The sequence below is a fragment of the Cydia fagiglandana genome, chromosome 2 (genome assembly GCF_963556715.1).
Source record: "Cydia fagiglandana chromosome 2, ilCydFagi1.1, whole genome shotgun sequence".
Classification (NCBI taxonomy): Eukaryota; Metazoa; Arthropoda; class Insecta; order Lepidoptera; family Tortricidae; genus Cydia; species Cydia fagiglandana.
Window position 1 is genome coordinate 26,121,125 of NC_085933.1, and position 15,157 is coordinate 26,136,281.

Here is a 15,157-nt window from a genome sequence, read left to right on the forward strand (position 1 = left end):
AAATTTTAATTCCAACAATGACAATTCATAGACAATCAAGACATCGTAAGTAATGTCAGATGTCTTTGGGATGATCCGTTCGTTGCTAAGGTTATTGATGAAAATCTTACCATCAAAAACATAAATGTAAAAAAGGAGAGCCAAGTTCAATACAAAAATTATGCTTGGCTGTGGGGTTCGCCGCAAAAAGAATGGAGATCTAAATGAGGGTTTACCCTTGAATTGCCGACAGACATTTCATCGAATGTTATTTCGAAGTCAACGTTTCAAGTATTTTGATTTCATCGACAAGTTATTGCGTCGAAGAATCGATACTAGTAAATTTAAATCGGAGACTTTTAATTGGTACTTGAGTTATTTTGTATATAGTTTATATCGTGGTATTTCTTTACGGGTTTTCTTATTTCATTTTGTATATGTATTTAATAAAATTTATTACGCGTAAAATTACTTCAATTTGTAATATTTCTTATCGAAACAAGGCTGCCATTTTCATTTTGGCCAAATTATAAATAGGTATAATTTAAGCCGTTCATTTCTGTGTAGGGTCGCAGTTCTAACCTAACCTAAACCTACTTTGAAAGCCGTTCGTTTCTGTGTGGGGTCGCAGTTCTAACCTAACCTAAACCTACTTTGATAGCCGTTCGTTTCTGTGTGGGGTCGCAGTTCTAACCTAACCTAAACCTACTTTGATAGCCGTTCGTTTCTGTGTGGGGTCGCAGTTCTAAACAAACCTAAACCTACTTTAAAAGCCGTCCGTTTCTGTGTAGGGTCACAGTTCTAACCTAACCAAAACCTACTTTGAAAGCCGTTCGTTTCTGTGTGGGGTCACAGTTCTAACCTAACCTAAACCTACTTTGAAAGCCGTTCGTTTCTGTGTGGGGTCGCAGTTCTAACCTAACCTAAACCTACTTTGATAGCCGTTCGTTTCTGTGTGGGGTCGCAGTTTTAACCTAACTTAAACCTACTTTGATAGCCGTTCGTTTCTGTGTGGGGTCGCAGTTCTAAACTAACCTAAACCTACTTTAAAAGCCGTCCGTTTCTGTGTAGGGTCACAGTTCTAACCTAACCAAAACCTACTTTGAAAGCCGTTCGTTTCTGTGTGGGGTCACAGTTCTAACCTAACCTAAACCTACTTTGAAAGCCGTTCGTTTCTGTGTGGGGTCGCAGTTCTAACCTAACCTAAACCGACTTCGATAGCCGTTCGTTTCTGTGTGGGGTTGCAGTTCTAACCTAACCTAAACCGACTTTGATAGCCGTTCGTTTCTGTGTGGGGTTGCAGTTCTAACCTAACCTAAATCTAAAATTCTTACAACAGAAAAATGTATAAATGTATAGTACGACATATAAAAATGTATTAAAGTAATTCGTCGAACAAATGAATTGCGATGTTTAGTAGTTGTGCCAATTAAAATATTTTGAAACGAATTAGCGATCAAGTAATATTCGTTGAATAGTATTTCTACGCAGTAAGAAAAAATGAAATAAATAGTATATGAAACAAAATAACGCCAAACAATATTACTAGTACTAACGTTTCGATGAATCGTTGTCGATGAAATAATATTCGATGAAAAGTTTGTCGGCAAAACAAGGGTACACCCTAAATGAGTGCCAAGTTCTATGCAAAATCCAAATATGTATTTATAGGAACAAAATAACATTATAAACAAGTATTAAACTCTATTTCTTTGCTTTATTGGATACCTATAACAATTGCTGTTATTAAAAAAAATGCGAGATCTTAAAGCAGGTTAGATTTGACTTCGCCAGTTTTCATTACATCAGTCATTTTATAAAGTTATTCAACATATATATTTTGTAATTCTGATAAACACTGGCCAAGCCAAATCTAACCAACTTTAAGATCTCACATTTTTTTTAAATAACAGCAATTGTTATAGGTATCCAATAAAGCAAAGAAATAGAGTTTAATACTTGTTTATAATGTTATTTTGTTCCTATAAATACATATTTGGATTTTGCATAGAACTTGGCACTCATTTAGATCTCCATTCTTTTTGCGGCGAACCCCACAGCCAAGCATAATTTTTGTATTGAACTTGGCTCTCCTTTTTTACATTTATGTTTTTGATGGGATATCAATACTTTTTGTAAAGAAAACTAGGCAGGTATTGAGATTTAATGTTTTTTCTTGTGTTTCCGCTGCATGTTTTTTACTTCTGTTCTTTGTATTAATTATGTGGTGCCGCGCGCCACCAACGACACACCGTTGGCCGGTTGTTTAGCGCGTATTACAGGTTTTTTGTATGGGGACCCCCCCTATTATTTAATTTTTAGAATTTTTCCTACGCTTACACACAATTACCGAGCTGGATTCCAAATTTCATCCTTCTAGGTCATCTGGAAGTAGGTTAGGTTTAGGTACTATATGTCAGTCACAATAAAAAAGAAATTTGTATGGGGCCCCCCCCTATTTCATAACTTTTTTTTTATTTTTAGATTTTTTCCTACGCTTTCACACAATAACTGAGCTGGATTCCAAATTTCATCCTTCTAGGTCATCTGGAAGTAGGTTAGGTTTAGGTACTATAGGTCTGTCAGTCAGTCTTAAAATTTACGACTTTTTGACCTTCATATCTTTATAACCGTTTGAGCTAGCTTCATGAAATTTGGGCTTCTAGATGTCCTTATGGATATAATTAAACACACGTAGTTTTATGTGTTTACGTTAAAGATGTTTTGAGTTATAGAAGGGTCAAAAGTGGCACCAAGTGGTTCGTGTAATATTACACTTGGCGCTGGCTAGCCAGTTCCTTTGCTTGAACTTGGCTTGACACGCTGCCGCGTGTCTAGATTAGAAATGATATTTTTCAGTGGTTATTTGGTTATTTCAAAACTTTCTGTTCTGTGTTTCTATAAGTAAAAGTATACAACAAAATCCTAAGTGATGAGTATTGTGTAATTCCAAAAGTGTCATAATGTCTTCGAGAAGTGTTTGTTTACATGATAGGACACTTGTCCTATCATGTAAGTATGAATACATTTACGTATCTGATGAAGCAGTTATAAATCTGAACATTTTCCGAGCCGCCCACCAAAGGACTCCCCAACAAATTATCACCAAAGATAATCTACTAGTTCAGTACCTATTTACATTCGTGCCACTTTCACAACCCGTTTTATTTTTTACTGTCAACGTTCAACAATCGATCGGCACGCCAACGCCACTCGATATTTACGGAACGCGACATGCGAACCTTATGTTTATTCCCTGACCGAGTTCTGTATTCGATTTAACTTCGCTCGCAAAATCTGAATCGACATATCGGTGGAACGAAGTTTGCGTGCCGAGGTTATGTAATCCTATTGATGTTAGATACCAGGGATTGTTTGTAAAATCGGAAGAGAAAAAAAACCGGCCAAGTGCGAGTCGGACTCGCGCACGAACGGTTCTGTACCATTACGCAAAAACGACAAAAAAAATCACGTTTGTTCTATGGGAGTTGGGAGCCCCACTTAAATTTTATTTTGTTTTGTTTTTAGTATTTATTGTTATAGCGGCAACAAAAATACATCATCTGTGAAAATTTCAACTGTCTATCACGGTTCTCGAGTTATTGCCTGGTGACAGATAGACGGACAAAGGTACAGATGGACAGACAGCGGAGTCTTAGTAATAGGGTCCCGTTGTTACCTTTGGGTACGGGTAACCCTAAAAAATATGGTATAAAATCTACGGGTCTTTAGCCAAAAAACTTATTCATGATAGGAGCCAACCTCATCCCAATGCTTACTTTCATTTTGGAAATTGTAAATTTCGATTCCAATACAATGTGAGAAGTTTCCGAAATTTTTCCAATTGTGAAAACTCCTCCTTGCGTCATTGCTGAGGGTCGTGAGAGTTTTGAAAACTATCCGATGGTATATCAATAAGTACCTAACTTTAAAAGACATACTCGTATATTAATCCCTCTACGGCTACCATCAGTTTGGCATTGACATAAACGGTATCGTGAACGTAATTTACTTTCTATGCATCTGGCTCGTACTGACATATTAGTGCGAAAGAGATATATAGAAAGTAAATTACGTTCACGATAGCGTTTATGTCAATGCCAAACTGATGGTAGCCGTACTCATGTCTACTACTATTTTGTTACTTAGTTTACCCGTTTACTACATATTTTGTAATATTTACCATCAGCTCAACTCTAAGCCGCACACAGGCAAAACGTTTCACCGACCAAACTTTTTATAATTTACATAAACTTCCAAATCCCCATAGAGTTTCCCCAAACATCCTTTCGTTCTCGACAAAAAGGGCGTAAGTAACATCAATTATACGTGTTAATACGTCGTTTTTGTATAAGGTAAGAGCATTAGCAGTGGAATCCTTTCGCAAAGAATACACGGGGAAGTTTAGCCAAGTTCGGCAAAGTTTTGGATGCGGCAGGTTGGGATATTTATCGGATCTTGGAGTGACAGGTCATCTAGACTCAATTAAGGCCTGATTCGAAACAAATTTGACAAATTCAGAGTGATTTTTCTTGGATATTTTCTAGCTTACTTTATATATACACTACGACATTATAATTATCAGAATCACAAAATTATTATACCAAAAAATTTTTTTTTTATCAATTCTAAGATGATCAAAAAAATCAAATAAACGCCGCCGTCTTTTTAATTAGGCGCCAAATTGCTGTCAAAAACTTGATAAGTATGGAAGAAACTTGCACATAACTAATTTCCAACATAACCTGTTACCTAATATTATACCAATACTGAAAGGTAATTTCATTGCAATATCCATGAAACAATGAGGATCTAGACATATCTTCAAATATCTGGCATATCAGGAATTTCGTCGATGTGGTGTCAGTTACCGGGCATTGGTTACTTTTCGACAGAGAAATCGACACCAACATCACTAAAAGAAACGGTTCGCAGCTTTAGTTTAATAATGCGGATTTCCAATATTACTTTGATAATATTTGGAGATGATCCACGATGTTTATGAGGCAATCAGCATGCTTAAGCCAGTACCCTCGAAATCGGACCAAAAAACTTGATTCAACAAAGTCCCACAGTATTGACCTATTGAACGGTATGGAGTGGAGTGTCCAAGGAATTAGTTCGTTAAAACAACAAAAACTATATGCAATATAATATTTCAAAATAAACATTGTTCTTGATAGGACTCAAACTAAGAAACTGTCAAAAAACACTGTCGGATGTATGATGGAGGGCATACAACAAAACTAACGACAGGAGCGGGAAGAAATGGAAAATGATGAATTTACTTATAAATAACAATTTTTAAACAAATTTTCAATAAATTATGGAAAAACAAATCTTGATTCAGCTAGCTTCAGTACCATTAATAGGGTTTTCAATTTGGCAGATTGAATTCGAATCAGGCCTTAGTTTGCGTCTAGATGTTCTGGGAGTTACACTATAAGCTAACTTATCAGAAATATGAAAGGGAAGTTTTGATTGATCATTTGGCATTTGCTAAGCTGGTCATGTAAAGTTTAATTTGATTTTGACATGCTTTATGAAATCAACTGAAAGACCTAGTTTGGTAGATTAAAAGTATCGTTCGTAAGATTACACCAAAATTACTGTAGCAGTACCGACATTACTGACGAGTGCGGTACTGTTGAAAATGTCGAAAACAATGTTGCTGCCCAGATTTCTGACATTTGCGGTCGCAATGCAGTGTTATATTAATATGCTTGCAATCGCCCCTCGGCCACCTTTTAGGCATTCCACAAAAAGGTCTACTTTATCGGGCACATGACCCGTATGGCAGCTACTTTAATAACCTGCAATAATCTGAATTAAGTATTTCATATTATGATCATGCCTAATATCGATTTCTTAGCTATATCAGAACTTCAGAAGTGTTAAAACAATAGCGACACGCACCCGACACTTTTCTGGATTTTTTTCATTCTTTAGAATCAATACCGCCCAATCGAATTTAAACTCTTGTGAGACCTACTAACATTGAATAATTGTACGGTTTAGACTCACTTACTGTTAGTGCTTGAGAAAGGAGACCTAGGCTCTCCAAAACATGTCGCGCGAGTGACTAAAAACAAGTGAGTCTAAACCGTACAATTATTCAATACCGCCCAATGTTATTTCCCCTTTTGTTTTAATACAATGAGTACGTAAAACAAAAAGGCATTAGGTGTATTCTATCATTAAACCAAGCCTTTCATTATCACCCTCAACAACACTTGGAACAATATGGCGGGAAATATTTAACAAACTTTTAATAACTGATACCAATCTAATGGCATATCCCTGTTACGTCACTTAATGATAAAAGCTGGCATGATAGGGTATAAAAGTGAAAGATGTGGGCAGAAGGTTCACTTGATAGAAATGCCGTGAACCTGAAAAGTTTCAGTGCAAATAATGACGCGTACCATCATCTTCCTCGCGTGATCCACGCATTTTACCACGGCTCATGGGAGTTTGGGGCCCGCTTAGCAACTTTACTAAACTCGATAATTGGCGTAGGCACTAGTTTTCTGGTTAGATCTGGATGGTGATGATGAGTGGCAAAACAACTTTTAAAACCTGTAATTACAATCAGAATACGCCTTACGTAATTTTGCAACCGGGAACCAACACCACAATAAAAAATAAATGGAGATTTGGTGTGGATTGGTCTCGTTTACAGAACTACATCCAAAGTTGATTTACGCTTACGCTTTTGCCCTCTATGTAAGTTTTGCGCTACGGATGGGGAAACATCTGCTACGAACGTAGCGGTACGCAATAAGCTTGAAAGTGGACAAAAAGCTAGTGTTTTTCGAAAGAGGCGGGAAAATCAACGCAATCAATATAATGGAAATGAATGACTATCGATCACTCATAATGATTTTTCCATACCTAGCATATTCGAGCAGCACTTTCGATTTAGCCCTTAGTTTATTTTATAGTTAAGTTAGTAATAACCGTAAGTAGTTTCTCACTTAATGTTAGACTTTAATTGTAACTTAGAGTTCGGATATTTCAATTATTGTAATCGGTTCCCCGGGCATTGCTTAGAGCGAAGACCCCTGGTATGTCTGTAGTCTGTAACCATTAGCTGAAATAAATGATGTTTATTCTTATTAATTATTCTTATTCAGAATGAAAGCGTTTTAAATTTTCGCGGACTAGCTGTTTTGCTCTGTGTTGTTTACCTCGCATAATCAAGGATCTAAATCGACCGTCAATTTGTTTAATGCGATAATAGTGTTTGTCAAAATGACTGTAGTGGTTCTAGTGTTATCTACTTCACGATTAGTTAGCTTTATTAATCGATATGCCCGTTATTTCTTTTTCCCACCCACTATTATTTATTTTTCTATTTTTGGAATAATCTGTCTGACTCACATTAAATTTGTGTTTGTAGTTTTTTTTTTTTATTGATTATCTTTTTTTCTATGTCAATTTTGTATATTCTGTGTGTATTGTGGCAAACAAATAAACAGATTATCTATGTATCTCTATTATGAGTTGATATTATATTGTCTGATTGGTTTATGTTTTGCTTTGAATTTCAGTATTAACACTCTGGACCCTGGATGCTATTGTTACATATCATACAAATAGAATGTTACATACGACACGATTTGAACTTAAAAATACTTACGTCAAATATCAAGTCAAACGTAACGTTTCTTCAAAAAAAAACGTCACTTTTGACACTAACATATCTAATCCAGGATATCGTATCTAGGTGTAATATTTCACGTATCCTAATCATCGAATCAGACCGATAGGTTTTAGATTAGAAGAAAACATAGAATATTCCGAAATGCATACTCTTACCCTGGAATATAATTACTTATAACGCTACGTCTTACGTAGGCGAACAACGCGCGAACGCGGCGCGGCGCGGCGCGGCGAAATCAATCCTTTGATGCCCATAGAAGTGTCCTACGTAAGCGATCTCGTTGCGAACGCGGTGCGGCGCGATTTGCACGCGAATGTCAGGCGGCGCGGCGCGGCGCGGCGCGGCGGCGGCCGCTTTCGCCGCGCCGCGCCGGGCACGCTCGCGCGTTGTTCGCCTACGTAAGACGTAGCGTTAGGGTTAATTACGCCAAAACCAACTTAAATGGATGCATTATTAGAAACCTAAAGAGAAAATTGAACTTACGAGTAGGTAGAACTGAAAGGGAGTATAAGTGACTTATTTACTTAAAAGCTTTTCAGTAACAGGTACAGGATTAAACGGAGCCGATTCCTGAAAGCACCAAACTTTCAGGAATAAGCCGAAAGCTTAGCTTTACCCTTTTCCATTTCACTTATCTTCGCTTTTTAGATATCTGGGTTGGGAACTCGAAAATATCTGAGATTTTATTGTTTTCAGCGTGTTTCTAAAAGATTCTAGGAAAAGAATTTGAACTCGTCCCATCGAAGTATGATTTTCTTTTCATAATCTGTTATTTGTTACCTAATGATGGTTATATTATAGAGGTATAATATAAACCTCATTAGGCTGCAAGAGACCTACAGGCCAATTCGGATTTCGAGATAATCACAAGATCTAGAGACGATTTAGAGATCAACTAGATCTACATTAGATATCGACTAGATGTGACTTGGATATCTAAGTCATAACTTGTCGAAATCGTTCAAGAGGACCTCCAGAATCGCGGAAACGTCAAATTTGACATATCTATCTTACAAATATCTTTAAATTATCCATATCGTAACTTGTTCAAGTCTAGTAGAAATCTAATTCATTTTCCGAATCGAGCGGCTACTCTTTGTTTACATAATTTTATTTATTTATTTAAACTTTATTGTACAAAATACATTTTTTTACAAATTACATAATGACTTGTAATGTGTGGTGACTTCGCAATATCGTTCTAAGGCAATAAGTACTCGTATGTGCTTTATTTGTTATTTGTGTCATAGCCAGTATATCGATCAAGCATTGGTAGCATGTCGTGGAAACATTGATTTTTCAGAACATTAAATATTCAGAGACTCACTGATTATAGGTATATTTGCCTCTGATACACATTTCATTGAATTGTAAATCTTAATACTTTGCAATAAGGTTTAAGTTAACAATATTGGTATATTATAGTAATTATGTATTATGTAATTATAGTAACGGAAACAAGTAATTTGGTGTATTTCTGTCCTTATTATCGAGTTCGATAGCTATTATTTTTAACCGACTTCCATTTCATAGAAGGAGGAGGTTCTGTATTCGGTTGTGGCTATTTTTTTTTTCTATGTACGTTCACCGATTACTCCGACATCCGTAGTCCGATTTGAGATTCTTTTTTTGGCTTGGCACCGACTTCAAACATATCAGTTGGTAACGCATAGACTTAAAAAGGATAATATTTTATTTCATCCTTTTTGAAGTCGGTTTTCTTTTTTTTGTAAAAAGTTTTTATATTCCTAATGATTGACGATTTTAATATACGATATTTTTGGGTCACCGCGCCAACCAAGTACTAGTAGGTAGGTAACTCCACAGACGCACTATCAAGCTGTAATTTTTTCTTTGGCAGAAACATCATGGTAGTGCTTGAAAAAATGACTTAATTTTTTTTTATCGACAAGTACCTTTCCAGTGTCACTCAAAATATAAAATTAAATAAGTATCGGAAGTGTTAGTCGATTGCGCCGGTCGGTCCTAAGTAAGTAAGTAAGTATATTTTTTGGTTGGTTACTATTTGGGTATATTTTTCATGATATAAGAGGATTATGTAGGCACAGAAAGTAAAAAAACCGGGCAAGTGCGAGTCGAACTCGCGCACGAAGGGTTCCGTACCATAATGCAAAAAAAAACGAAAAAAATGCAAAAAAAAAAAAACGGTCACCCATCCAAGTACTGACCACGCCCGACGTTGCGTAACTTTGGTCAAAAATCACGTTTGTTGTATGGGAGCCCCATTTAAATCTTTATTTTATTCTGTTTTTAGTATTTGTTGTTATAGCGGCATCATCTGTGAAAATTTCAACTGTCTAGCTATCACGGTTCGTGAGATACAGCCTGGTGACAGACGGACGGACGGACGGACGGACGGACGGACAGCGAAGTCTTAGTAATAGGGTCCCGTTTTACCCTTTGGGTACGGAACCCTAAAAATGAATTATAATTACTTAAACCAAACTAAAGTTAGGCAGAAGCTTGTGTTATATGATTTCAAAGTTCCGAGTAGTTTCCATCTACCTTCCGTTTGAAACACTTGTTTTTAAATTCCAAGCCAAGTTGGTCCGGTGCCGTAATTATGTAAAGTTGTGTAAATTGCGCTTCGTTGCTTTTTACAAATTACACTGTTTCTTGCGGTTATTAATGACTAACAAGAGTTATTACTATTGTAGTATGTACTTGCTTTAAAATGTCAAAGCAGTGAATTGTCAGTTTACTACCCGGCCCCCTATTTCACCAACATGACAGGTGCGACAATTCGACAAATCTCATTGTTGCTGACGTCACAGGCATCCATGGGCTACGGTTACCGCTTGCCATCGGGCGGGCCGTATTCCCATTTGCCACCGTCATTGTATTAATAAAAAAAACCTTATATCGAAAAAAAAACAAATATTTCTCTTGCTCAGTTTATGACAATTGTCACAAGAAACACTACAATTGTCACAAATTTCCGACATATAACTCATTACCTGTCAAGAATTACCTACAATTCTTCTAAATCTTGACAATTGTCAGAAACTTCGCAAGAGAAATATCTGTTTATTTCCAATACATAAAGTTTTTTTAAATAAGGTAAACGGCCCCAAGTTCGTGTTAGTACGTTATTTCGTTAGTTTTTTTTCTGGCGCAAATAATAAGGAATTCAAATATCTTTTATTCAAATTATACATATGAAAAAAATCTGTATTATTTAATCTCTTCAATAAAATGATAACCAATATTTTAGTGATTAAACTAAGAGTAATACGACGGTCGAAACTGTTAGACGGCCGCGAATAGCTGTGTTGTATGCGTGCACTTTTTTTAAGCGTAAGGTGCGCGCTCTCACTTGTTAAGCTTATAGGAAGGAAAAGCTAAACCCATTCGAATAAAAGTTTTTGGGAGTGTTTCTGTGGGTTCCTTAGTAATTGATTTGATAAGAAAAAAGATTGAATATATGCATAGAAATAACTTAAAATTGCAATAAATCGACTCACGAAATAGCGGTCATTTTATCTTACGTGTGTCTCCTATTTCGTGCCACTAACGAATCAAGGATTTTCTAGATACATTTTGAGTGCTTGTTTTTAAATATAACAACAAAGATAATTAAAAAAATAAATTAGAAAACAATTAATGTATTTCATGAAGTTTCGTATGAGCGAAATTCGGTATATGTTTTTTTCACTAGAATTCTCATAAAACGAGTTTGAATGTGACCCGAGTTAAAAATTTTAAAGTATGTTCCACGTATATGATCATATTAACTACTAGCACAATTTTATTTATTATTAAAATTTGATTTATTTTTGTGTATGTTTATTTTTAACGTATAAGATAGTAAATTATTTTTTGTAAATAATTATTATTTTTAATTATTTTTTATATTTTTAATTTTATTTTTTTATTTTTTATTTAGATTAAATAGTTTGACTTTTAATCAAGTATTAAAGTACCCATATGGTAAACCATATGTCTTAATTCAACCATTAAAGTCGACGAGTACAAAAAACTTTAAGCTAGCTCTCAATTTAACATTTTTTATTATTATTACTTTTTATTTGACCTTACAATTATTCGTAAGTAGGTAAGACCGTTAAATATTTAAAATGATTATCAGCAAATTATCAATTTATCACCAATTACTCTAAGAAAACTTTATGCCGAAACAGGGGACACGAATTCACGAATTTAGGAGCTGACCTAAATTTGTATCACGAAATGGGAGCCAAATAAGAGGTTCACGAAAAAATTCATATAAAAAAAAGTTTCAACTAAAACCCTACAGTTTATACATTAAATTATTAACAAAGAACTAATATAACATATTCAAAAGCTTCAAAGGTATTGATATGCTTAGTAATATTTAAAAAAAATACACAAACTCTCAACTCACTCTCAAGAGCCTTAACCTGCCGAAACAGGGGCCCTTTACCTTAATACAATGATGGTGACAAACAGGAATACGGCCCGCCCGATGGTAAGCGATAACCGTAGCCCATGGATGCCTGTGACGTCAGCAACAATGAGACTTGTCGAATTGTCGCACCTGTCACGTTGGTAAAATAGGGGCTGATGGTAGGTGGGCAGAGGTCGAAGGATCTGGAGGGAGTCGGACAAACAAAACGTGTGCTTCGTATTGCGTATATAAAGCCCACTTGCACCATTCCCGGGGTTAACCGGTTAAACCTAAAGTTACCATGGTTACCAGTACAATTTGACAATGGGTTGACGGTTAAACCGCTTAACCCCGGGTTAGTGGGATGGTGCAAGTGGGCCTTAAGAAAGTAACGGCCCGATTCTAACTAATCTAACTTTAAGATACGTCTGTTAATAGATTTAGAAACGAAATGGATTAGATATGTCAGTGTCAAACAAATGTCTAAATTGACGTTTCTTCAAACAAAAACATCACTTTTGACACTTACTTAATACACATATCGTTTCAATATCTAGTATTTGACGTATCTCATTGTTCGAATACGGCTGTAAGACAATTATCACATTTAAATTGACTAGCCTAAAACTATTACTATTGATTACAGCTCCACCTATGGACTCTAGAGATAGGGAACTATGTGCCCTTATTGGCGTATCGATTATCGATAAGCCGTCTAGGGTTCGATAAAGTATAAAAAGTGTCAGAAAGATGACGCTGTTAACTTCGCAATGGAAATGATATAAATATAGGAGGCAAACGAGCAGACTAATCTCCGGATGGTAAGCAATTACCTTCGGGCATGGACACATATTTCGTCCCAGTTTAAAAAAACAATTTTTTATCATAATTTCTAACATTATTGATTCAAATTTCGCTTTCAATATATTTCCTATAATGATGGGCTATGTGACCTAATAAATAAAATTATCGGCTTAAAATATCTAAATACTTATCGATTAAAGTGGTTTCCTTATTTATGTTTGACTAGAAAATAGTATAAATAATAAAAGTATGCATATTTACTTATACATTATGCAAAGGCTTCATGCCTCACAGATATTCAAACACCATTCTGCATGGCTAACCTAAAAAGTCGTATTTTCAATGAAAACACAATGCAAACATGTACCTTAAAATATTAGTCTGAAAGTTCCTTTTGGGTCATTCCATAAGAAACGCTACCAAAGGGTTGAAAAATGAAAACTGGTTTAAGAAGTCAAAACTAACCTATTTCCATAGAAAACATACCGAACCTTCATGTCACAAAAAAAAACGAAAAAAAAATGTTTTTTTATGGTAGCTCCTGTACAAAAAAAATATTTTTAAATTTTTTTTGCATTTAATCCTGTGATGTGGGGTGTCGTTGGATAGATCTTTCAAAATGAATAGGTGTCACCATCAACACGTTTTTGACTAAGTGAATATTTTCGGAAATATTCGCATCGAAAGAAAAATAATTATGATATCTTCGAGAAACAGTTTTTATTGTTAAGATAATGTATTTTAAAATAATTCAGCATTTATTACTTATATTTTTAATCGAATTTATTAAAAAGACAATAATTTCAATAAAATGAGCCATAATTTCGTATAAATCTGTCTTAATTTCGTACTCGTAACACCCGAAACGAACCATGAGTAACACCCGAAACAGGTAATTTATTTTATTAAAATTAAATAAGAAGTGATACTAAGTGTTACTTCAGTGTTTCAGTAGACTATACTAACTATTATTACTTGACATAAATAAAACTGGAGCTTACTTGATAAAATTCGCTTAATTATGCATTTTGGTACTGATGGTCAGAAGGTATAGGCCAATTCGCGTAACGCCCGAAACAGCTACTTTTTAGTGATTCTCTCGTTATTTCTCTTATACTTTAATAATGTGCGTACAGGAAAGGAAAATATTATCAAAGTAGTAGATGAATCAATAGTTATAACCTCCTAGTTCCTGTTACAATATCGAATAAAACCTTATTTTATGAGTTCAAGTGTAACACCCGAAACGGTGGAATGACCCTTTTGCAATATCATTTGTTTTTGAGATACCGCCTTTTAGCTTATACGGCATTACTAGCTTTCTTTCACGAGAAACCGCTTTCCTCCGCTTTCAAGTCAAAAGAAATAACTAATAAATAATGAGGAGAACAAGATTAATGGCGGCGTGCAGTTTACCTTTTGAAAAGGGTTGTTATACTTATAAGTATACGCTAAAGCCCAGCGTACTTGTGGAAGTACAAATTATAGTTAGCCCTACTCAGACGGTCTATGAGCTACTTAAGGTGACATTGCTATAGTAATTAGAACGTTCAATCCGTCACTCATTTTATCGAGGAAAAGGATAAGGGCATGTATTATGTAACACCATGCATAAAGTTATAGAGTATACATTTACCTATAGAAATATATGGCACATTTTTGTTTTTACATGTTCCATTTCTTTTTGTAATGCTATCAACAGTTTTTATGATTGTGGATTGCTTTTAAGTGACTTTTATGGATTTAGCGACCATTGCATGATGATTTTGATCAGATATTTGTAATTTTACTTAGTCCTGATGAGGCCAGCTTGAAGCTCTAGTGGTGATGTATTACCAGCATCAGCATACCAGAAATTACCATTGAATATGCAATTCTATGTTTCGTGTTTCCGTTCCGTGATTTTTGTTTTGAGGACTGTACTACAAGCGTTGTAAATGTTTTTATTAATCGATTGCTTAGAATGGTTTTGAAATTGTGTATTACTTGTCATTTGTGTAATTATAATCAATTGTTATTTTCCTACTTGACGATCATAATATAAATTCGTATAGATTAGTGTAAAATAATTTATATTGTAATTTCATATTATGAAATAAATAAATCTAAATATAAATCATATTAAAATATCTTTTTCAGTCTTCATATTTGTAATAATGATAATACGTTCCATCAAATGTCAGCTTACAAAAGATATCTTCTTTCACGTATTTTGCGTCCAATTACAGACAAAATCGGTTACGAGTATTTCCGCTTAAGGAAAATGTCTCTCTCAACGGGAAACAGAAAACAATAATAACGTAAGAATATTTGATGCGCAT

At 35.0% G+C, this 15,157-nt stretch overlaps 1 protein-coding gene across 1 annotated transcript in view; it reads right to left on the reverse strand.

Annotated features, from left to right (window-relative positions):
• Positions 1-15,157, reverse strand: part of LOC134679542 (protein madd-4) — a 425,780-nt gene that overhangs the window by 163,185 nt on the left and 247,438 nt on the right. The gene's annotated exons all lie outside the window — the stretch shown is intronic.